The sequence below is a fragment of the Dermochelys coriacea genome, chromosome 3 (assembly GCF_009764565.3).
Source record: "Dermochelys coriacea isolate rDerCor1 chromosome 3, rDerCor1.pri.v4, whole genome shotgun sequence".
Lineage (NCBI taxonomy): Eukaryota > Metazoa > Chordata > Testudines > Dermochelyidae > Dermochelys > Dermochelys coriacea.
In genome coordinates this window covers 171,790,410-171,816,587 of record NC_050070.1, presented here as the reverse complement: position 1 = coordinate 171,816,587, position 26,178 = coordinate 171,790,410, and the positions used below count along the sequence as shown (strand labels likewise).

The 26,178-nt window shown below is 40.2% G+C and overlaps 2 long non-coding RNA genes across 2 annotated transcripts in view; one reads left to right on the top strand and one right to left on the bottom strand.

Moving 5' to 3' along the window:
* The window catches only part of LOC122459125, an 18,463-nt gene extending 12,108 nt beyond the window's left edge, over positions 1-6,355 (bottom strand). Inside the window, exon 1 of the long non-coding RNA XR_006279592.1 lies at positions 6,212-6,355. This is a non-coding gene — a long non-coding RNA (uncharacterized LOC122459125). The remainder of the gene's footprint in view (positions 1-6,211) is intronic.
* LOC122459126 lies at positions 6,249-26,178 on the top strand. Its single transcript, XR_006279593.1, has 3 exons — positions 6,249-6,383; positions 25,795-25,796; positions 26,166-26,178. It is a non-coding gene; the product is annotated as an uncharacterized LOC122459126 (long non-coding RNA).

Genomic DNA, 26,178 nt, shown 5'->3' with positions numbered 1-26,178 from the left:
GTCATGGCTAATTCTAAAGAGTGACCCTCTATCTGGCTAGACAGAAAAATATATGTGAAAAAATAATATAGAATACTTGTTTGACAGCTTTTATGAATATGCATGTCAGGGGGAAAATTTCCAGAGACTACAGCTCCAGGTGTTTGCAGAAATAATATGGGAAACTCTGATTGTAGAATGGTTCTGCTGCATTAAGGTCATACTGAGCATAATAATGGTTAACAAATGAGATCTTGCAAAGCTTTCTAACTTAAGTATTTCAATGATATTATATAAGCAACATGGATTTAAAAACTGAACAAAACTTCTAGGGCAGATTCTCAGCTACTGTAAATTATCATAGCATCCTGTCAGTGTCCGTGGAGCTATGACAATTTAGGCCAGATGAAGATCTCCCCCCTAAAATTCATCTCTGCCAAAGTGTTCAGAGGGCAGGACACCCACCAGCAATTCCATGCTTCTTAGAAACAACTCTACATTCCTGTATGCCTGCCCCATGGACTGAGAGGAGATTATAGACAAAAACCTAGTCCCAGTGATGTTTATCGTTTCAGGGGGCTGGGACTTGCCCTTATGCTAGCCTTGCAAAAATCTACCTTCCCACTGGCCCAGAATAAGTAGTCATTTTGTGTAAGCAAAATAACATTGATTATAATGAAAACATGAATTAATCTTCATGGTACAGGATGAGTGAGTAGATTCACTAGCCTGGACTGACTTATACTCTTTAAATATATTTTTTGGGTGATGAGTATGATCTTCAGCCATGTCTTTTATCTATTTTACTCCCACTGAGTGTACCCATCGAGGTGCATCATCACTGCAGGTACATCATTTACAAGGATGTTCTGCCTCTGAAAGGTATTTAATATTTTCTCTGATATAAAACATGCCCATTGACTATACTTGATGTTACATACTGTAACTTTGCTCATGCTGTGTCTTCACCAATAACTTATCTTACTGGACAGAAGTGATAGAAGTGGTTTGTGATTCTTTTCAGGGCTAGTTGGAAAAGGGGGAGGAATTAACAAGTATTTTGAAATGTGAACATTTGAAATTTAACATGTCTTGACTAGCTTAGGGATGGTTGGAAAATGGAGGGGGAAAGTTGTGGAAATATCAAAATATTTTCTCACTTTTTAATTTTGAACCAGTTCTAGTGATTTTCAAGGGGAAATGAATTGGAGGGAAATTGTTTTTCTACTTAGAAGCAAAAACATCCTTACAAAAGAAGATGTTCACGTTTAATTTTTTAAGTCTATCCAGTATAAAGCAATATGTAGTCAGCAGTGAAATTGCAGCTATTTCTAATCATGATTGTGGTTGACATGAGGCATATGTTTATGGAATAATCCATGAATAACATGAAAAAGTAGGATTTTTTCCTGTTTTTGATACACTGTTTACATCAAAGTAAAACAGATGTGTGGTAAAAGTACAAAGCTCTATATCCCTGATTGCTGTTCTGATTTTAAACGTGGCTATTATACCTACAGATACTGTACGCACCCATACATAAAATTTATAGATACAGAATCAAATAATTCTTTAATGATTTCAACCTTGTTGTCAGCTTTAGGATGCTGAAATAGTTGATACCCCTGAACATGAATTTATAAACTTAGAGTCAGATTGGTCGATAGTTGAAAACTTCGTTTTGGATAGGAGCCATTTTTAGGAAAAGGATGGTTTACTTAACCAGGGAAATTTGCCTGTAGTACATATACATCAGAATTGTTTATTATTGCAACCCAGATGCACATTAATTATGTGATTTGAATGACTGGGTAACATCAACCCCTCAGGCTTTGTGTGTCAGAATGTCATCATGTACTGTGCAAACTGACTCAAGAAGTGCATGTTCATACATTAAAGGTTAAAAGAAGACTGTCCTCCATCTCCACCCTAGCCCTTCCATGGTGGCTACAGTTCAGACTCGTGTCTCAAGTGGATCAGTGCACTTTGATATACAAAGAAGTGCAGCAGCCTTGCTTCAATTTCACTTCTATGTTGTGATTGCGCGTGAAAGATCATCTGTCATTGTGAGCTCTTGTAACACATTTGCAAATAAGGTCAAACAATTTGTTCAGAGATGAATACAAGTATAAACACACTGTAAATATTTGGGGATGAGTTTTATGGCATTTGTGAGCCACACACAAAACCACACAAATAAAATTGCTATATGTTCAAAGAAATTAGAAGCTTATACATGATTTGAGACTTTGGTGGATATTCATCATAATTAGGAATATTTGTTTGTTTTGATATTGCGTTAAGAAAAATGAACTAGGGCTGCTGATTAACCACAGTTAATGCACGTGATTAACTCAAAAAAATTAATTGGTATTAGAAAAATTAAAGCAATTAATCACACTGTTAAACAATAGAATACCAACTGAAATTTATTAAATATTTTTGATGTTTATCTACATTTTTAAATATATTGATTTCAATTACAACAGAATACAAAATGTACAGTGCTCACTTTATATTATTTTGCTTACAAACATTTGCACTTAAAAATGATAAACAAAAATAGTATTTTTCAATTCACCTCATACAAGTACTGTAGTTCAATCTCTTTATCATGAAAGTGCAACTTCAAATGTAGGGGTTTTTTTGTTACATAACTGTACTTAAAAACAAAGCAATGTAAAACTTTAGAGCCTATAAGTCCACTCAGTCCTACTTCTCATTCAGCCAATCGCAAAGAGAAACAGTTTGTTTACATTTATGGGAGATAATGCTGCCCACTTCTTAATTACAATATCACCTGAAAGTGAGAACAGGTGTTAGCATGGCATTGTTGTAGCTGGTGTCAAAAGATATTTACGTGCCAGATGCGCTAAAGATTCTTATGCCTCTTCATGCTTCGGCCATCATTCCAGAGGACATACTTCCATGCTGATGATGCACATTGTATTAAATACAAAAAGTAGGATTTAAGTGGTTCCAAGTAGTAACAGACAGAACAAAATAAATTACCAAACAAAATAAAATAAAACACACAAGTCTATGCCTAATACAGTAAGAAAGTGATTACAGATGAAATCTCACCCTCAGAGATGTTCCAGTAAGCTGCTTTTACAGACTAGCCTCATTCTAGTCTGGATCCAGTAATCACACACACCCCTGTGGCTACTGTCCTTTGTTCCAGTCTCTTTCAGGTAACCTTTGGGGGTGAAGAGGCTATCTCTTGAGCAAACTGAAGACAAAATGGACGCGTCTCTCAGGGACTTAAATAGACTTTCTCTTGTGGGTGGAGACCCTCTCCTCTCTCCTATGCAAAGTCCAGCTCCAAGATGGAGTTTTGGAGTCACATGGATAAATCATATGTCCATGCATGACTCAGTTTTTGCAGGCAGCAGCCATTGCCACATGCCATCTTGAATGTCTCCAGGAAGACTTCTTATGTGGATTGGAGTCTTCCAAGATCCATTGTTCATTAAGTGTTTCTTGATTGGGCACTTAATTTGCACATTCCTTTCTCAAGAAGCTGACTAAATCCTTTACTAAGGCTACTTAAAATCAAGCAAGTACATAGACAATATTCATAACTTCGAGTACAAAAATGACGCATACATACAAATTGGGTGAATAAGTTCAGTAGATCATAACCTTTACAGAGATATGTTTCATGGCATATGTAGCATAAACCATATTCCAATTATTTCATAGATACATTCATAAGTATATTTCCATAAAGTATTATGGGATGCAACGTCACAATACCAATGTGAAATTTCTAAAGATAGTTACCGCACTTGACCCAAGATTTAAGAATCTGAAGTGCCTTCCAAAATCTGAGGAATGAGGTGTAGAACATGCTTTCAGAAGTCTTAAAAGAACAAGACTCTGATGCAGAAACTACAGCACGCAAACTACCAAAAAAGAAATCAACCTTCTGCTGGTGGTATCTGACTCAGATGATGAAAACGAACATGCATCAGTCCACACTGCTCTGGAATGGTTGTTGAAGCATGAAGGGGCATACGAATCTTTAGCACATCTGGCATGCAAGTATCTTGCGACGCCAGCTACAACAATGCCATGCAAACACCTGGTCTCGCTTTCAGGTGACATTGTAAACAAGAAGCAGACAGCATTATCTTCTGCAGATGTAAACAAATTTGTTTGTCTGAGTGATTGGCTGAACAAGAACTAGGACTGATTGGACTTGTAGGCTCTAAAGTTTTACATTGTTTTGTTTTTGAATGCAGGGGGTTTTTTGTACATAATTCTACATTTGAAGTTCAACTTTCATGGTAAAGAGATTACACTACAATACTTGTATTAGGTGCATTGAAAAATAAAAATATTTGTAATAAAAAATATAATGAGCACTGTAAACTTTGTATTCTGTGCCATAATTGAAATAAATATATTTGAAAATGTAGACAACATCCAAAAATATTTAAATAAACGGTATTCTATTATTGTTTAACAGCGCGATTAATCGCAATAAATTTTTTTAATCGCTTGACAGCCCTAAAACAAACATTGGAAGAGCTCCAGCAGATAGGGTATATTATAGCCATTTGCTGGCCTTGGGATGAAGGCCTGATGCTGTGGAGCCACTTTGCACAGAAAACTCACATCGAGTTCATCAGTGTTATGCAAGAAGCAGATGCAGAATCCAGCGCTTAGTGCTGAGTGGCTCCTACCAAGCAGATTTTAAAACCCACTATACTTCCCTTGAAAGAATCAAATATATTTTCTGTGGTGAGTGAATATAATTACAGACATGTCTTCTTGTTGGGATGTTTGTATGGAATTATGGAAGTGCGGTAATGACTCGTAGTTAAAGGGTGATTCTATTGTGCACATAGGGTCTTGGACACCTGCCACTGACATCAGTGTCCAAACTCTCACTGAGTTGTATAGGGTAAAGTCACAGGGTGGGGACCTTAAAGCTTAATTTTGGTATGAAAAATAGTGGCAGGGGAGATTCTGTGCTCTGCCTCTGAGGCACAGCTCAGAACTTGCAGTCCAGGGGGTGAAGGAGTTAGCGGTGGCTTTAAATTACCTTTTGTACCCTCCCAATCCTGGGCTGTTTCTCGGGGCAGTACTTTGACATCCCTGGGAGCCTGTCCAGAGTTCAGGGAGCCTCCCCAGGCTGCCCGATGGGTCACAGCATTGCTTGGAATCTCTGCAGCAGATGATGTGCTGATCCCAAAGACTGGGCACATCCTCTGACAGGGTTTGCAATGTGATCCTTGGGAGGCAGCCTCCCATTTATCTTCCACAGTGCTTGTGCCAGGGGAATCCTGCCCTACACTGATACATGGCATTTACCACCCCTTTACACCACTTTGGCCCTTTCACATGATGTATCTGAGCTGGTGAGGATCTTACCCGTGTATCAGCCCCAAATTTTGAGCACATGGTCCTGATTAAAGCTTGGATTTAAGGATTTTCAAATAAATCTATTAACTTCTGAATCCAAGAAGTTAAAAATCAGCCTTAAAAATAGTCATATTTTGGATCTCATGATTTTCAGGCCTCTCGCATGCATTCCCCCTGCTCTTTATACTGGATGCAGTCTTGCAAAACTTACGCATGTGCGTAACTGTGCTCACTTGAGCAAGATTACTGACCTTGTATATGTTTGTACGCTCAAGTCCTTAGACCATAAGCTCTTCAGAATAGGGACTTATGTTAATGTATGTGTTTAAGGCATGTGGCCCAGTTTGGGGAACTATAAATAAATATAAATATATTTATACAAAAATTTAGAAGTAAAATCAGTGGGTTAAAATATTTTGAAATAGGTTGGATTTCTAGCCAAATGCAATCCAGAGTTGCACTTATTCCATTCTGAAACTGTAATATAAATTACAAGTATGTAGCGTACACAGAATAATTGTTTTGCTAAGGTTAATGTTGTTTCGTTAGTGTTACTGACACTTCTACGATCACTTTTCTGTTGTGACATTACACTAACATTTGGACATGCTTCCTTTCTATTATATGAACACTAAAAATAGATTGTTGCCTTTATTATATAAGCTGCCAAAGTAGTGGCTGTTTTGATTTTGCAGTTCAGATGAATTTGACAGTCTATACCCAGATATCCATTTTTCTTATTCTGGGGTCGTTTATCAAACAAACTTCAGTTCAGAGTTTAGACCAAGTTGTTCACCAGAGAGTTCTAAAAAATAAATTTGGAGGGGCAAATAGAATTTGGAAATGGTCCCTTAAGAACCAAGTACACAGATAATATTCATAACTTCGAGTACAAAAATGATGCATGCATACAAATAGAGTGAATATGTTCAGTAGATCATAACAGTTACAGAGATATGTTACATGGCATATGTAGCATAAAACATATTCCAATTATTTCATAGATATATTCATAAGTATATTTCCATAAAGTACATTGTACATTGAATACTCCCATTTGGACTTTTGGCTTTTAGGCTCAAATCCAGAGCCCAACATCTTGCCCAAATGGCTGGTGACCACCATCATAGAAATGGCAGTTGAATCTTTGGGAACAGCTGAGATTACTGAGGGGTAAGGTGTAGAAGAAGAGTGAATAAAGGAAAGACCCCTATAGGACTCCCACCAACAGGGAGTGGTGAGGAGGAGGGAGATGCTGGGAAAGTGACAATTACTGCCAGTATCCAGATGCCTAAATACAAGAGTATTAGATGGATTATGAACCAGGTTATTGGAAATGCTGAATGGGCAATTGAAGAGTTAGGAGGAGGAGAACCAAGAAAGTGTAGGGACACAAAAGTCAAGTCAGAACATTGTGTCAAGGAGCAGGGGATAGTCAATTATACCAAAGGCTCCAAAAGGTGAGAGGATATAAGGGTGGAGTAGAGGTCCTGAGACCTAGGCCGGAAGAGGTTGTTGGAAACAGATGAGATGTTCATTATTTATTATTATTACAGTGGAACCCAAGGACCCCGTTCAGAAACAGGACCTCCTTGTTCTAGGTCCCACAAAACATATTTTACAAGACAATCTTTACCCAAACGGTTTATAGTCTAAGGCTCCTGCAAGGAGCTTCGTATGGGTAGACACCGAATTAATTCAGTGGGGAGCCACATAAGTGCAGAGATCTGCCCTTGCAGAGCTAATAGCAGGATCAGTGCCTAACAAAGACCAGATGTGATGGGAAAGCAGCACACCAAAGAGAGGATGGATGGTGGTTATTAATACTGGGTACAAGTGAGACTCTTTATAACAATACTGTGAATTCAGTTTTCTCTCACACTCAGGCTATACCCTATAGTGAGCAATAAGGGGCTCGCTTGGGTGCAAATGGATAGCCCAATTTGGCCCTAAATCTCTGTCCCTTTTTCTCCATCCCTGCAGTCCCTCAGCCCATGCTGTAGTCCCTCAGCTCTTAGAATAAGTTGCATTAATTCACAAATGTCTTGCATAGCCACGGTGTGTTATATTAATATAAGTGAGATAATGTATTGTTGTTACTTCACAAAACCTAATACAAAGTTAATGAAAAAAAACATCCTCGGCACTGCAGGAGCTGTGAAACTTTATATATTTAAAAGAAAATACGGTAATATAGAGCAGCTCTGAGCTGTTTAACATTTTTTAAAAATCCCCCAGCCATGTAAGGCCTCTGATGTTTTCCTGTCTACTGAAACACTCCAAAACATTATATATCACAAAACTAGGTTAAAACAACATAAGCCAAGAAGAACTGAGGCTGAAATTTTGCCCTTTGCTTATCCTGTTATGCCTAGGTTTTGTGTCTCCCATCTCACATTAGCTCACTCTTTGTACTCAGGCCTCCCTGATAGAGTCCTCTATCAGCAGCAAAATCTAGGTGCAAAGGATGAAAGATGCTGTTTTTCTCTGACTCTGAACTTTTTGGCTTTGGTTGGTCAAACCGAGGCCCTCAGGGCCCGTGGCCAAAATTGTTGCACCCTGGCCTACAGGATATAAAAACTTGCCATAATCCCATTTGGAGAGACGAAGATACTGGTACGGCATGTGGCAAACAGACAAAATTAAAAACAAGTCCTTGTGGCACCTTAGAGACTAACAAATGGGACCTAACCACATCAGCCACACCATCAGGGGCTTGTTTACCTGCACATCTACCAATGTGATATATGCCATCATGTGTCAGCAATGCCCCTCCACCATGTACATTGGCCAAACCAGACAGTCTCTACCCAATAGAATAAATGGACACAAATCTGACATCAAGAATTGTAACATTGAAAAACCAGTAGGAGAGTACTTCAATCTCCCTGAACACTCAATAACAGACTTAAAAGTGGCTATTCTTCAGCAAAAAAACCTTCAAAAACAGACTTCAGCTAGAAAATGCAGAACTGGAATGAATTTGCAAACCTGACAACATCAAATTAGGCCTGAATAAAGACTGGGAGTCTTTATTTATTCTGGGTCACTACAAAAGGTAATTTTCCCTCTGTTGATACTCACACTATCTTGTCAACTGTTGGGAATGGGCCACACCCACCCTGATTGAATTGGCCTCGTTAGCATTGACCCCCCCACTTGGTAAGGCAACTCCCATCTTTCCATGTGCTGTGTATTTATACCTGCCTACTGTATTTGTCATTCCATGCATCTGATAAAGTGGGTTATAGACCATGAAAGCTTATGCCCAAATAAATTTTATGGCACTCTAAGGTGCCATAAGGACTCTTTATTGTTTTTGCTGCTACAGACTAACATGGCTACCACTCTGAAACCTGTCATGGCAAAATTTAAGTATTTTACAAGAGTGCAAGGCACAAATATAGGCAGTCTCTAGCTTGCCATAGGAGGCTGCAATCTTGTGACTTCTATTGCCCTTAGCGGGGTTATTATTATAATCAATACTTATCATTTGCATTTTAGTAGCACTCAGAAGCCTCAGCCAAGATTGGGGCTCTGTTGTGCTGGTGTAACCCACTATTGTCCATACAAATAAATATGACAGCCCCTGTCCTGAAAGAGCTTAGAATCTAAATGGACAAAAACAGATTAAGGATGTGAGAAAAAGGTCTCAATGTGTTAGCAAAATCTTCAGCATGAGGGATGGCAAATGTCAAGTTGTTTGGGCATTTGTTTTCGGGGTAGTTTTGGTTTTGTGTGTGTGAGAGAAATGGAAAAACAAAGGAGATAAGTTATTAGGAGCATGGAAATAGGTGAAGGAAGGGAAATTTGGAAGGTTGTGGGAGGAAAGAGGAGAAGAAAGAATGGGGAACAAGGAGAGTGAGGTGCCAGCAGAGGGATGAGGATTGGGAGGTAGAGGGTTGGAGTGAAGGGTGAGTCAGCAAAGAGGGGAAAATGTCCACAGTTAGCTGGCTAAGAATCCAGGGCTTGAGTGGATTCTTTGCTTTGCTTCTCCAGGAGTGGAGGAAAAAAGGTTCTGTTCTTATCCTGATTCAAGAACTAGATAACTCCCATGTGAAATAAAGCTGGACTTGCCAGAATCCAATTATTTAAAGCCTTTGGTTGACCTTTGAGACTTCATAAACTTTCTAATCCTCTTCTTCCCACTCCATAAACCATAAGGTTATTTTTTATTTTTAGAAGTTTTACAATAATAAATTTTTAAATGGCTGGATCTCCCATACTCCTGCTTCTTGGTTGGCGCCCCTTTTGAGCAATGGATCATAAGGCTGACATTCCTCTGGTGATGGATTACTTGCTAGCATGGCACCGGACAGGAAAAGCAGGTCAAAGAGAGTTTTAATTTAGTCTCTTACAGCCATGGACAAGATTGCTTTAAAAAAATTAAAAGATTCAATAATATACCTGGTTCACATGTGGGAGGGAGAGGATGTTGGGAGATAAAGGCTTCTGGTGCCACTGACAACCATGTGTCAAGCCATCTGTCTCATTTTGGTGCAGAGCCAATGGCAAAACAACAGATCAGAGGGAAATGATGGAGAGATTCTATGGAATGACTGCTGCATTGTGCACTGACTTAGAGATAATGTGGCTTGCCTCCAACTGCCCTTTAGATTGCCCCAACCCAAAACACCTTTTAGCATTGAGGCACCAGTAGCAGTTCCATAGTTAAAGCTGATCATAATAAATTTGTTTGCTTATTGATATTTTGGTTAAGAGCATTTGAGAAAGCTATATTGCTTCTGTTGAGCCATTATTCCTGGTAGTCCAGCTGCTAGATTTCTTAGATCATTACAAAATAGCTACACTTTCAGTGTGTCCTTTGCAGAGGTAGGCTTGATCCTTCACTTTTGTGCACCTAAAACTCCTATTGATTTCACTGGGAGTTTGAGGTCTGCAAGAAAGGTATGCCTGGGCACCAAAACAAGTTGAATCTTTAATGAGCTTATTTAGTTCACAAAGGGTAATAGGGAATTGGGTTCTAGCTTCTGCATTTCAGAGGAACCAAGCAGAACTTACAAAGATAGATAAAGTTTGAAATATGTAATCTAATTTATTAGTACATATAGGGCCAGATGTGTGGTATTAGTAAGTCCCCTTTGGACTGCTCTAGTAGCACAGAGGGGTTACAAAGCTGACCTAAGCAGGCAACTGGGGAATTGCCAGCTAGCGTAGTGAGCAGACTGTCTACTTCTGTAAGGGGAGCCAGATTTGGCCCTGTATAGTATTACTGTTGTTGTTTTAGCACCCCCCCCCCAGGTTTTCCTCCTTCAATTCTTTTCAGGGAGTCAGAATTCTATAATCAGCTGCTTCATGGTCGTACAATACTAGATTCTCCCACTGTGATTCAGTATAGCCTATTCCAAACATTCAAAAATCATGAGGTGGGCCAAAATCATAAGACTGTCTTAAATTATTAATTTTAAAAAATAATAAATTTGGGGAAACTTTGGGGTTGACTTGCTTCACATTTCCAACAACCATTAGAGCTAGAAACCTACTTCTACTTCTTTTTAAATGAAAGCTGTGATTCTCATTAAATCCCCTTATTCCAGCAGCTGGGGCTCTAAGAAAGAAAACAAATATCATGAGATTTGTGATAAAATCACAAGAGTTGGCAACACTGTTTATCATGCTGAGTTATCTCCTTACTCCACAAGCAGTCCAAGTGAAATCAAGGGAATTACTTGCCCCGCTAAATACTACTTGGTTGGGTGGCAGAATCTGGCCCCATGTGATATCTTTTACAACTTCAACTCTTTTTCCTCTTTACATAGGGTCAGAGGTGCCCACAATTCTTTGCAACTTTTTTGGGTCTATTGCACAGGTGTGTAGGTCTTGGAATTCCAGTCCTTTTCTTGTCAAACTTCTCTTGACAAAGTCTTTTCATTGTATCCTTGGTCTTCCGTGTCCTTTCTTGCTGTCCTCTTCCTCCCATGCTTACTTTGCCGGTGGTTCTTCTCCCATTCTTTTCACATAACCAGCCCACTTCAAAAGTGAGCTCTCCAGCATATCTATCTCTGAGAGCCCAAAGTTCATCTAACCGCTGATTTCTTTCATGCACACTCTGCTTACCTGCCATTCTCCTCAGTATAGTATTTTCTACTACCTGTATCTTCTTTCCTTCCATCTCTGTAAGACCCTCCATTTCCAAACCATAGGGCAGGCAGGGACAGACACATGCAGCATACGCTTTTCCTTTCAGTTGGTTACTTAATTGTTGGTCCCACTCTCTGCCTGCAACCTTTTTCACTGCTGCCCGTGTACACTGTGTTCTTCTTTTCAACTCTCCAGAACGCTTGCTGATGGTACTAAGTGCCATTCCAAAGCACGCAGATTGATTCAGCTTCTCTCCTGAAACTTCAATCAGCATCTCTTCTGCCACTCTTCCTACTTGCATAACTTCTGTTTTCTTTGTTTACCTTCAACCACGGTCTTTAAACACAGATTCCCCCCCGACACACACACACCATAGTTACCAGTTTCTCTTTTCTGTCACCCTAAGGGACTAGATCACCAGCATACATTCATTTCCTCCATCTCCCAAAAGGCTTGGTTCCCCTATTAAGTAACCCCATAACTAGGCTGAAAAGAAGTGGACTCGGCACACTGGCTTGTCTCAGTCCCACTCTCTCAACTCTCGTGTTGTTACCACATTAGCTTGATACAGCTAAGTATACAGTAAAGAAATAATGGGCTAAATTCGGAAGTCAAGGCAACTACTTGCATGTGTAAGGCAAGCAGGATTCAGCCCAGTATGTCTACATCTTGTAAAATATCAAGTGATTGCTATGGTTAATCTTGAACCAGGCAAACTGCATCTGTGCAAAAAGAAAGGAAACTGACCTAAGATTGCCTCTTGAGAGCATGATGCACACCAAAAGTACAGAGTTGTTTGTTTACAACACAGACAAATCAACATACGAGTAACACTTTAGCTGGAGTTAATGACTTTTTTGCATTTATCAGTCCTGTACTTTGAGCAGGGGTGAAAGTAACTTAAAGGACTTACCGGTTACGTGGGAGTCCTGAGCAGGGGGGCGGGCCTTTAAATCTCCAGGCTCTTTAAATCGAAATTTAAAGGGCCTGGGGCTCCAACTACGGTAGCGGCAGCTGGGAGCCCCGGGCCCTTTAAGTCACCGCCAGAGCTATCAGTTGCAGAGGCAGCTGGGAGTCCCAGGGCTCTGGGCGATTTAAAGGGTCCAGGGCTCTGGCAGCCGCTACCGCAGCAGAGTCCCGGACCCTTTAAGTCGTCAGTCTGGGGAAGCCGGTACAGTATGGTGTACTGGCTCTTGCTGGTACACTGTACCGGCCCGTACCGGCTTACGTTCACCTCTGACTATGAATGAAAAACATATCTAAGTAGAACATGGGTATATGTTACAAGGGGTGTGTGTGCGTGCGTGAGTGTGTGTGTGTTTTGAAAATGGAAAACAGATGAACAGCCAGGTAAGTAGAGAAATTTTAAGCAAGTAAGAAAGAAAAATTACATATACATATGCAGCTAATTGAAATAAGCCAGCACTATTTCTAGTATTGTAGCACAACCCTCACGAGAATCACTAGTTGGCATTTGTAAAATTACATCTGCTGCCTACTAACAAGTATAATCAATCTTCATGCTACTACAGCTATTTGCATAACATATAATCAGTGACTGTGAGTGAATAGACTGAAATATGTACCATTTATTCCTGTCCATTTACAAGTACAAATACATAATCAACAAGGCAGACAAGTAGTCATTAGCATCTTATTTCTGTGTCAAATCCAATGTTTAATGAGGAGGTTCATATTTTTTCTCATTAGCTGAGCCATCCCCTATACATCTTGAACCATTTTTGTTTTCAATTTCTCCCATGTCAGTCCTATGTTGAGACAACCAGCTCTGAACAACGTACTTTTGGTCAAGATGTATCATAGTTTTCTATGAAATAGTTAATATTTGGGAAGAATTAATTATGTAAAATATTGAATGCATTCAAGTCATCTTTGCTTATTTGTTTTGAGCAGGCATTTTCATTGCGCTATCGTATCCACAATGATCCTTATCTAATGCCTGAGGGAACCATGCTAAATCAGAGTCCACTAGCACACTGAGAAGTTTATTATATTTTCTAATGTTCAATTTTGCACAAGATTTGCTGTTAAGATGGATGGACATAGATTTAGCTGGACCTTCATCTTTTTGGAATGTGTAGCAATCATCCTTAACTTTTACTACATTTAAGCTTTGGCCAGTTTCATCATTACCATATTTGTTTCCAATTATTAGTAAGTATGGATCCATACTACTTCCCATAGGTAACCCTATTACCAGTTCTTCTCTGTACTAAAAATCAACTGTTTATTATGGACTACTTGTTTCCTATGGCTTTTGATTCATAACAGAACTTATTTATTTTCCTTCAAGATCTCTTATTAGGGGCCATTTCAAAAGCCTTTTGAAAATCCCAGTAAACTGTGTCCACAAAGTTCACTCTATCCATTACTTTATTCACTCCTTCAAAGAATTCTTGCAGGTTACAGAGACACAATTTACCCTTACAGAAGCTGTCTTGGTTGGTCTTTATCATGTTATGCTTATCTTAATGTGTAATCTAATCTTGAAGTAGATTCCATTTGGAGCCTTATCTTTTTCCAACTAAAGACAGATTAAAGAGTAAAGCCTTTGTTCATTGAAGTGCTGTGATTCACAGGCTCTCAAATCCTTGGAATTCAGGAGTTCAATCAGGCAAGGTGCTGAGCATTCTGGCCCCAATCCAGCAAAGCATTTATCCACTTGCCTAACTTTAAGCACAGGGATCGTCTCACTGAAGCCAATTGGACTACTTACGCTTAAAATTAAGCATGTGCTTAAATATTTTTGCTAGATCAAGTGTTCAGCAAATTGCAGAATTGAGCCCCAGCTGAGGAAAAACATCAGAATGCATCATCCTCTGGCAATTAGCACATGTTTTTTCTTTCTAGTGTATTTTCCATATATAACATCCAGTACTCATGTCATTCAGCAAGGTTGTATTTAAATGCCCTGCTTCACTGGCTCCAGCTTCCTTACATTTATTTTCTGTCATACCTCCAGTGATGCTTAATGTTTCCAAAGGGGCACGATGAGAACATTTCTTGAACTGTTGAATTTTCTTGAAATGTTCTTGAAAACAATTCACTGAAGAAAACACAAAAATAAAACGTGCCTGAATTTTTCTAAGCTTGTCATGCATGAGTCCTGCCTAAATTTCTATACTTTCTTCACATGGAGATTTTAAGAGAAATTCTACAGTTAAAGCCAAACTGACAAAATTAGCCTATTCCACATTTTCCAGTGACTGGTGGGAAAAACTCTCCCATCCACAACCACTGTGTAGCTTGCTTGGTTTGATTGTGTTAGCACCAAGTACAACAGCAGCCCTTGCTGCAGGATGGCTGTGTCTTTTAACTGTTATATCCCCTTTGAAGTTTTCCCTTCTACCAAGAGGTCACTGGAGTCTTTCATTTGCTCCTTCAAAAGGATCTTTCATTCACTTCTGTGTTTTGTCCTGTAACCATGGGTTCTGCCCTTGGCTGGCATTATGACTCACCCCACACAAGCAGTTTCTTCTTTAGGTGCTGTTGTTTGCCCTTCTTACTGCTTCTTTTCATTTATCTTCTCTGACACAACAAAGGGAAGAGGGAGTGGAAAGAGAGAGACTTTATTTGTAAGCTAAATTGATTGCATGTTACATTTTTGGAAGTCTGGCAGCATGCTGCATCTGAGTGGGGCAGTTCTGCAATCTCAGTGTCAGGAATATTTTCATTTCTATTGTGAAAATCTGTCAAAGTAAAACTCAGCATGTCCTCCTTCCTTCCCCTCTGCAACCCATTAGTGAAGTTCCCCATACAGTCTCCACAATGATTTAGTTTCTAAATAGAACAAAAGTCTCCCAAGAAGACACCCTGTTCGCTTAATAGGGCCATGTTGTATCATCAGTTGTTGTTTTTTTTTAAATAAAATTCCCATTGATTTTTAATGAGATGCCTGGATAGATGAATGGCAGGAAAAGAAATAAATTTAACCACAGAAAGGGTAAAATCAGAATGTCAGGGAATTCTTTAATATGTGGCAGTTGTCTTACTCTTCTGGTTGATATTAAACAGCACAGGGGCCTTTGGGATTGCTAGATATTTTTTTCAAATTAAAATATCTAACACTTCCTTATGAAAAATTCCCACCATCTTAGATTCTTTGTAGTAGAATTCTCTTAGGTGCATTTTTTCTATTAATGATTTTAACAAAGCCTTTTTGAGATTTATATTATGGCTCAGTTCTCCACAGCGCTAGTTCTGCTTTACCCACTCTTCTCTGGCACAAAGCAATCTTAAACCCAACAGATCCAGTCGCTTTAGAATGGAGATCCTCAGAGGGCATAGAGATGCAGTAGCAACCACCCTCCCCCTCCAGCTGCTGGCATAGGGGGCATGCCCATGGGAAAGTGGGTGGGACTAGGACATTCTTACAACACAGCAGTATCCTACAAGTGGAATGACCCTTGATTGCCATTGGCAGCCCATACATCTTAGAGCATCCTATGGCTTCTCTAAGTCATACCTTGATATTGGTCCAATGCTTACCATACTCAGGATTGGGGAGTACAAAGATGCCTCAAAAGCCACTTTTGCTTCATCTCCTCCTGAGCTATGCCAAGAGCTCTTCAGGTACAGCCTGGTATCTGAGCTTATGTTAAGAACTAAATACAAGGTAAGGTTATCAAGGGCAAGGGAAGTGCAGGGAGCTACTGGTTCTACTGTCTTAGTGCTCTTTGTTCTACCTCGCCTAGGATGTTCAGAGGGTTAGTTAGTATTTGAAAAGGGCTGTGATCATGTAAAGCACTATACAAGTGCTTATTACTGAGATTCATGGAATGCTCTGAAAGGTCTAGATTTTTAATAAAGCCTTAAAAATATAAAGGGAGGGGGTAGAGCTCTAGCCAGTAGGCAACACTGCCTCCCTTTACAATGTACTGTTCCCTAAAGCCAGTGCCCTGTTTTATGTTGAACTAAAGGACACTATGAGTGCTACTTTTAAAAAAGCACCCTTTCACTCTGGACACAATCTTTCTCTGGTTAAACCCAATTCACTGCAGAGACCAAACTGGGCTAAACAGATGACGAGGGTCTTCCAAAGTTTGAGCCGTGGGGTACTGGCAGTTCTGCCAGTCAGTCTCAGATAAGGAAGTGTTCACCTTTACCATTAGTCTCAGTTGTTTCCCAATTGCTTCTAACTTGCCCTACTACTCTACTTCACTGGCTCCAACTTCCTTAAAATTATTTTCTGTCACACCTCAGGCATTGCTGAATATCTCCAAAGGGACACAATGAGAACACTTCTTGGTGAGAAAAGAATCCACTGAAGAAAAATAAAAATAAAACATATGCCTGAATTTTCTTAAGCTTTGCAAGTCCTGCCTAAACTTGTATACTTTCCTTCCAGGTAAACATTTGAAGAGAATTTTACACCTAAAGCCAAACTGACAAAATTTAGCCCTTTCCACATTTTCCAGTGACAGGTGGGAAAAACTCTCTCATCTTAAATTTTGGCCTGATATGTAATAGTTTCATTCCATCCCTGAATATAAAAAGCCAGAAATAATGACTTAGCCTAGGACCCTGCATCCACTAGGGAAGAATGCAATCTAAAGAATATAATGCTGTATGATGTGTCACCACTCAAAAATGTAGAAGGAATCCAAGAGGTTACTTTATACCTTTTCCTTCCAGTGTTATCTAACTTACCGCTGGCTTTGGGGATCTTTGGCATGAGTGAGAACTGATGGAATGTTGAGTCTGAAGTCGTCACTCAGCTGACAGTGTAGTGCTTCCACATGATACATAGCCACTTGCTATAGTTCCAGCACCTGATTTTGGATGTAAGCTAAAGTAGAAACAGAAAGTGTTTGAGAGAGTTGAGCAAAACCAGGGCTTTGAGAAGGTTTTAATTTTGCAAAATCTCCCCTGCCAGGTTTTAGTTTTGCAGAGGCAAAGCCAGGGGTTAGCTCAGCTTCAGGTTCCATTTATCTGAACCCACAAAGTTTGGGGGCTTGTCTAATGCTTCTGGTTTGGCCCATTTCTTGTGTATGATACAAAATATGCCATCCCTTTGGTATGAAGTAGGAACAGTATATTTGTGGAGGGAGTGTTTTAGTTCCTTATTTTCTTGTTTTATGCATGTATAAATAACATGTTTATGAGAGAAAGAATATGTTTGAAGAATACTATGGATGTAATTCTGTAGGTAAATGAAATATGAAGATCAGAAGAAAATTCACATGAATGAGATACATTCAAAGTATAGAAGAGGCAAGATCTGTTGTCAGGTTGTTTTGAAAGAGAAAGAAAGAAAGAAAGAAAGAAAGAAAGAAAGAAAGAAAGAAAGAAAGAAAGAAAGAAAGAAAGAAAGAAAGAAAGAAAGAAAAAGAAAAATTGTTCCTAATTAAATGTTCAGGGCAAACTGGCTGCCTAAATCGTTGCACCAATCTTGCATCTGTGCACAAAACAAGCAGTTAGGGATGCATTTACCCATTCAGTATGCACAGACATGGGTCCTTTGTATAATGTAGCTAGCCAGTTTAGAGCCAGTCTCAGTTGTATAGCTTAAGCCTGGGATTTTTTGAAGGGGCCTAGGGAAGTTTGGTGACTGACTCCCACCAAATATCAGTAGGAGTGGGGTGCCTAACTGCATTAGACCCAATTGAAAATTTCAGTCTAAGTGGCCAGGGGCTAGTCAGAAGTATAAGGCATATGGCAGAAAGAAATGCATCTGATTTGGACTCTTCAGAGGCAATTTGAATATCACAGTTAGGAACTTTTCACCTGAACACTGTTTAGAAGTGACTATTTTGCTGAGATTTTTATTACAAAACTTGACACACACGTGTACTGAATGCCCATTCTCAAACATAATCTTTGAACGGCATGCAGTGTAATATTATAATATCTACATTCCAAGAAAGTCATCAGATAGCCCCATGTTTGAAGCTACCCAAATTACTTCCAAGGCCTGGCATATGTCTAAACAAAACAGGCCTACCTGGCACATGTCTGCACTTAAGAATGACCCAGTTGGCTAAATGTTGTTCTTAACCAAAAGTAAATGATCTGCCTAAAACACACAGCTGTTTTCAAGATCTTGGATCAAAATCTATATGTGAAATAGTTTTAATAAAAAGCCTGGAGTCAATCGTTATTTCAGTTCTCTGCGTATGCCATTGGTTATCAACTCAGACATTATTGGCTAGTAATGAATGATTTCTTATGTACTGTAGTATTGACTAAAGGGATATTTTGATAAGAAAAATGATTGATAAACTATTTACTAGAGTTTAGCAAATAACATGACTCCCATCTGGGAATCTCAGTGGGAAAGATTCCCATTGACTTCAAAAGTGTTTGGATCAGGCTTTGTATTGGCTTCAATTTGATTAATTTAGCCTCTTTTCTCCTTGTGGAAGTAGATCCTGCGAGTAGATCCTGATTTGCTCCAGTTATTGTTATTCAAATTGATTTCAGAACTATCTTTTTGATTGTTTTATTTTAATGTATGAACAGTATCAGTATTCTGTGTTCAAGCTGTGCTGTTTAGAAGTAATTGGCCAGAAAAGTTATATGATATTGACTCTGTGTCCTCATTGGATGAGTTATGAATGTTTAAATTTTAAAATGTATTTCCTCAAGCTTTGATCTTCACTTCCTGCAAACATTTGTGCCAGTAAAACTAGATCACATGAACAGTCATGGAAAGTGAACACTACAGTTTTGTGAGCTCAGCCAAAATAAATTCATGCAAAACTCTGAATATCTGCACTATTCACCCAGCTCTAGCTGCAGATCCTGATTCACAACTGGAGTAGGAACCTAGGGTTCTATCCCTATTCTGTCACTAAGGATATGTTTATACAGCAGCTGGCAGGACTGGCTCGGCTTGAGCTAGCATATTTCAGGTGTGCCTACGCTCAATGTAAACCCAGGCTTAAGCCTAACCCCCCTTGCATCTATACTGCAATTGCAGTAACCCAGGGCTCAAACCCAGGGTTCGAGCCCTATTGCTTTGCAGTGTAGATGAAGCCCCGCTTGACTCTGGTCCCAGGAGCCATTCAGAAGTATCTTATGATTTCATGGGACCACTTCCTTAGTCCTCTCTGTCCCAACAATCTGTAATCCACTCTATTGAAAACAGAAGCTGCCCTGCCCCCTTGGCGAATGGCAGTAGCTGAGGTCAGATCAGCATTCTCTTCTGATCATTGATCTGCAAGTGTAACGGCGACAGACCCCGGTCATTGGCGGGCAGGATCAAACCTGGGACCTCTGGAGCTTAGTGCTTGAGCTTCTACCTCATGAGCTAAAAGCCAAGTTAGCGAAGGCTGTAGAGCAGACTCATTCTCTAAGTGGTCTTAGTGCCACTAGATGGGACAGAAAGTGTGTGGGTTACACAAGTTCTCTATCACAGTGGTTCTCAAAGTCGGTCTGTCGCTTGCGCAGGGAAAAACCCTGGCGGGCCGAGCCGGTTTGTTTACCTGCCGCATCCGCAGGTTCGGCCGATCGCAGATCCCACTGGCCGTGGTTCGCCGCTCCAGGCCAATGGAGGCTGCGGGAAGGGCGACCAGCACATCCCTTGGCCTGCGCCACAGAGGCACTCTGTACCCTATAGCAGTGGTCTCCAAACTTTTTGGATCGCACACCCCCAGGGCCAGCTCTAGGGAAGCAAAAAAAAGAAGAAGAAGAAGAAGAAGAGCTGCCACCGGCGTGCCACCGAAGATGGAGCAGGGAGAGCTGAGCTGCCGCCCGCATGCCGCCGAAGATGGAGCGGGGAGAGCCGAGCTGCTGCCTGCGTGCCGCCGAAGATGGAGTGGGGAGAGCTGAGCTGCCTCCCGCATGCTGCTGAAGAATCAAAGGGCCAGGAGTGCTGCTGCCACCGTGCCGGCGGCACTTCTTCAGCAGTGCTCCTTCTGCTGCGCACCCCCAGGGGTGGTCTTGTGCACCCCCTGGGGTGTGTGCACCCCACTTTGGAGACCACTGCCCTATAGGATTGGGCTCTAATAAATGAATGTTGGTAGAACATCTTGAGATGCTTGGATTTAAAAGCAATGGTTCTCAAACAGAGGTGTATCCCTGTGGGTTTGCAGAGGTCTTCCAGGGGGTATATCAATTTAGCTAGATATTTGCCTAGTTTTACAACAGGGTACATTAAAAAAACCTAGCAATATCAATACAAAATAAAATTTCATACAGACAATTATTTGTTTATAGTGCTCTATATACTGTACACTGAAATGTAAGTACAATATTTCTATTCCAATTGCTTTATTTTATAATTACATGTTAAAATGAGAAAGTCAGCAATTTTTCAGTAATAGTGGGCTGTGACACTTGTATTTTCATGTCTGATTTGTAAGCAAGTAGTTTTTAAGTGAGGTGAAACTTGGGGTATGCAAGACATATCAACTCCTGAAAGGGGTACAGTGGTCTGGAAAGAGTCACTGGATTAAAGGTGACATAAATAGAACATACTATTTTTTTGATGATAATGATTGCAGGTAATTGGCTGTATTCTATTAGTCCAAGCAATTAATAGTCAACACTGGAGGCATATGTTATCCACAAAAGTTTCATAGTTCATTCAAAATAAAGTCACTTCTGCAACTGCTTTAATTTAAAATATTTAGTTATCCATTATTTTTTACAAAAACCTCAATCAGTACATTTACAGCAACATATTATTTGCAAACCATTGAAATGGGAAATTTGTTCAAAAGTGAGCATGCCTATGTGTTTCTTATGAGCACTCCTCCAATGTTTATCCCTGATAAATAGCAGTAGATGCTGCCAAATAATGGAGGAACTGCCTGAAAAATTCATCACGGTGAAACACAATGTGGAAATACTTGAGCATGTTTTGTCCAATTAAAAGGAAACAAGACCATTTTGCAGTGGGAGTAGGGGCATGAAAAGATGTTAATCGCATGAGCAGTAATCTCTTTGGCTGTTCAGTGTGCCACACTTGGGCTTTGTTTGCCTTGACTTATCTGGCTTACTTATCCCAGTTTGTGTGATTATGTACGCGGTAGAAAGTCCTTTTTGAGTGTGCACAAGTTCAGCTACTGGAAAAGTGCAATGAAACGTGAAAAAGGAGATGTGGAATCATACAGAAGCAATCACTGAGGCCATCTCTCTAGACAGAAGTGTTCAGTCAAGAAGGGGGACCAGACAGCAACTGTGAAAAATCAGGATGGGGGTGGGGGGGTAATAGGAGCCTATAAAAGCACAAGACTCAAATATCAGGACTGTACCTATAAAATCAAGACATCTGGTCACCCTACAGTCAAGCGATTAAAAACAGAAATTAATTGAAATGATTTATTAAAATCCACAACTAAATGTAGAGGACGATTTTCATCTTCTGTACTGCATAAGTGCTAATTTGAAAAAGAAAAAAGGAAGATGGTGAATTTTCCCACTACCTTGAATGATCAAAAAGTGATCCTGATTGATTAGGGGGAAAAAGTTGTATTGGGGTGACCATCTCAGAATCAAATTTAGATTGTGTTTTCTCAATGAACTCAAAACTGCTTGGTATTAGTAGCTAAACTTCCAGGCTCTCAAATAATAATGGGAAATCATTAACATTACAATAACCAATTCCAGGTACATTCATTTTTTAACTCAAATGTATTGTTTGTGGAATCTTGATTGCAGACAAAACATACCCAGCACGTGAATCTAGTCACTGTTTAGAAGGGACTGTGACTCGCATAAGAACAGAAAAGTATATTATGTGGTTTCTTAACAGTCTTTACAAAGAACCTTCTGTTTCTAACAAATGGTTTATGCAAATGTATTCTCTGACCTGCGTCAGCAGCGTACCTGTGAAATAGCATTTCACAACAGGGAAAAATGAACATTTAGTGCAATGTTTTGGTCCTCTCAGCAAGTGAGTTAATGGACAAAATGTGCCCTCTACCATTGTCATTTTCCACTTTTGAAATGTCAGTGAACAACTGGGGATGGCAAAGGCATGCCATTGCCCTTCAGCTCTTCAGCCATAACTCCTGGGGTGGAATGTGGGATTTGAAATTGAAGACATAAATTTTCAGTTTCCGTGAGCCGGATTGAATGGCTGTTTTACAGGGGGGGCAGTATAGAGGAAAAAAATGTGGCAATACCTTCTGAAGTCAGTTATATTGCTAGATGTTAGAAGGGAAAGGGGTTGAATGGTTTCATTCACAAAGCCTCCATTTATTCAAGGTGGTGATAATGCAGAGAAGAGGGTGGGCAGTTTGGTGTTTTCGGGCCTGATCCTGCAGGCTTCATTCAGACCAGCAGTCACACTGAAATGAATGGGACTCCTTTTGTGGGTAAGAGAAGGTGAGTAAGAGATGCAGGATTGAGCTCTCATCTTAAGGTCAAATTCAAAGCGATGGGTAAAGTGGTGTAAGTTTGACCCCTTTCAGTTAACTTCAGTGCCTTTACATTCACCCAGGCTCCTCTCAATCTACTGAAACTTGCTCTACTGATGTGTAGGAGAATCTGAGTGTAACTTACACAGCAAGGAATAGAAAGAAGGAGTAAGAAGGGTAAGTTGAAGTAGCCTTTAGGGCTTTCAAAGTCACTTTTTTGTCTGTCATGTACTGAGTACTGATAGCAATAAGAATTATGTGCTGAGTCCAATGAGCAGATGTAACGGTTCATGGATATTGCAAGCACTCTCTTTCTCTAGCAGGAAATATTCTGCACACCTGCATTTTTGGAGGTTTCCCAAATGTTTTTCTTTGGGAATACACATGAGTAGCTCTCAATGGTAAGGGGAATGTTAGTCTTAGTCTTTGGATTCTGTAAATTGGCTAATCTACACTGTGCTGGGAAACTGGCTAACAGTACCTTTGACGTTTGGAAAACTAAAGGATTGTGGCTAAATCTTCATGTAGTTTGAAAAGAGGATCAAATCTCTTTTTGTGATGTGCAGAGGCATTCAGTATATACAGCACGATAATGCTTTTGTGGGGTTTTCAAGTAACTTTGTCATATTAAATGCACTTGAAACTATGGATCAATAACTTCATACATGCAAATTTCTACTGGTAAGTAACTTTGATTTAATTTATGACCTAGGGGATGGTGTGCTGGTCACACTTGGAAATTTGTATCTCATCTGTCCCTTCAAAGGGACAGCTGGGTATGCACTCTGAAGACTCCAGTTCTGGTCAGTCATAAGTAAGATATATGATGGGTGATGTCCCACCATGGACTGGGATCTCATCACATCCTGCAAATTTAGGAGTCAGATTATGACGGGCACTAAAACAATTGTGCAGACCTGCAGTATCTTGTGTGGCCTGCAGAAGGAGCCATCACAATTGTACTTCCTGCACTGAGGGCAGAATGGTGCCTCAAAGGAGGCAGAGATAAGCATGGAGGAGATGAGGCTATGACCCTGTCCTGTCCCTCCCCTTTCCCCTGGCCCGTAGCTCAGGCCAGCTGCACCAGCGGAAGTGGGCTGCATGACTCCAAAGGACAATGCAGTCTATGAAGTTGCCTGGCACACCTGGTTGCTCACGGGGAGGTTATGCCTCTTTGAGGCACTATTCCTCCATGAATTCCTAACTGAGCAGCACAGCTCAGCACCAGTCCCGTATCTCAGCCAGTGGCTAAATGGCCCAATTTGGCCTAAGCAGGATTGGACCTGGTCTGTACTTGGATGGGAGACCTCCAAAGGAATTCTAATTGCTAGGTGAAAATTAAGCGGTGTTGATGAGTGATCCTGTTTTGAACCAATGCCCCCAGCATAATATGGAAAAGGGAACTGCACTGCTGTGGGTGCCACATTTCGAAAGAGATCTGAGGTCCTGGCCACTCACATTCCTGGTGATCAAATGATTCCCTGGCATATGTCAGAATGAGAAAAGCGATAACACTTTACACTCATGTAGCGCCTTTCCTCTGAGGATCAGTAAGTGCTTTAAAATGCTGGGAACAGCAAGGGTGTTTGCCAGTATCCTGGCAAATTCCAGCTTGGTTAACTTTAAGTACATTCTTTCCTATATAAAATTTCCCTCGCAGTCTCGGTTTAGAAAGTTTATAGCAATTGAAAATTAACCTATTGTGTAGTGTTGCTGGTACAGAAGGACTGCTTAGCCCCACCAAAGAATAGCTGAATTTCTGTGGTGGACAAATGATCCTTGTATGCTTTGTACAAACTTTAAAGGGCTTTGGGAATCCTTGTAGATGAAAAATGCTGTGTACATGTAAGCTATTTGTATGTGTAGCTGTGGCATAGGGCTGCCAACTGGCAGAGGCCAAAAGGTGCGGATAGGGTTTTACAGGCATCCCCTGGGTTGGATGTACACCCAATAGCTTTACCAAGAGCCAGTAGCCCAATGATCATCATAATCACTTCAACAATGTATGTATGGATAATATTTAAGGAATTATGTATCTATACTGAAAAATTACATTCTTAACTTAATTACATAATTACATTCTTGGAGTAGAGGAAGTTTTGAAAGATTTTTTTTAAAGGAATAACCTTTTTATAACCGTAAGGTACATACTTGTTCCACATAGCGATGCGAACTTTACATGACACCTTCTATTACAGAGCTGGAAAAATACATGAACAGGGATTAATCTTTCTCGCTCCCTTCAATGTATATTTCCACTGGCAAATGGTACAGGTTAGAATTTAAACATTGTATCACTGATTGTTCCTTACCATGTTCAGCCAACATAAACAATTGTCAGCAACTGACGCTTCATTATACCCTACAGACCAAGAGCCATAAGACCAGTAGGAAAGAGAAACTTTTACTTCTCTACTTGCACTTTGTAGCCTACCTTAGATAATGTAGCCAGTGCTCTGTATGGTCCTTTCCAAGCTGTTTGATTGTGTAAGGCAAATGTGATCCAAAAAGCACTTTCCTGGAAAACTCCTCCTTATTTACATCAGTTAGTTCACATCAAAAGGCAGCTAAACAAACATTAAATACAGTCCTAATTTAAATGTTTCATTAAAGCAATTGCTCTCATTGCCATAGGAATACAATGCAATTGTGAATAAGAGGGGGAGGGTGGCCTGGGCTGTCAGGAATAAGAGGGGAGGTGATTCTCAAGGTGATCCTTATATTAACGTATGGTAAACTTTCTGAAAAAGTTTGAAACCACTTGATTTGGAGCAAAGCCCCTTTTACCATTGGGATTATACACCCACACTAACCCCCTGTTTTGAAAACCTCTCCCATCTCAACTCCCTTGACTTTGGGGTTTCCTAGTTCAGAGGGAAATGTGTTATGCACCAACATCTAAAGCACTCAACATTTGAATGGAACTGCAGCCATTCATATTGTGCATGAAAAACCCAGAAGCAAAACCACCAGACCTGCTGCACCCCTCTAGAGGGTCCTCAGTGCTAGAGAGGCGTCTATGGTGGATAGTCGGGAATGAGTACGTTACCTTTTTGAGGTCACAGGGAATGGGGAAGGCAGTAGAAGAGTAGTCTCGTTATTTAATCCATAATAAAGATTTTACTCCTGTGTTTTATAAAGCAAGTCAGACTAGAGGATCACAATGGTCCTTCTGGCCTTGAAATCCATGAATCTAGGAGTATGAGAGGAAGGCTGATCCCGTGGTTAGGGCTTTAACCTTGGACTTCTTGCTCTGTTCCTGACTTCTTATGTATCCTTGGGCAAGTGCCTTAATATCTCTGAATCTCAGTTCCTTATCTGTAAAGCAGGGATAATAGTACTGCCCTACCTCACACAGCTGTTGTGAGGATAAATATATTAAAGATTATGAGGTGCC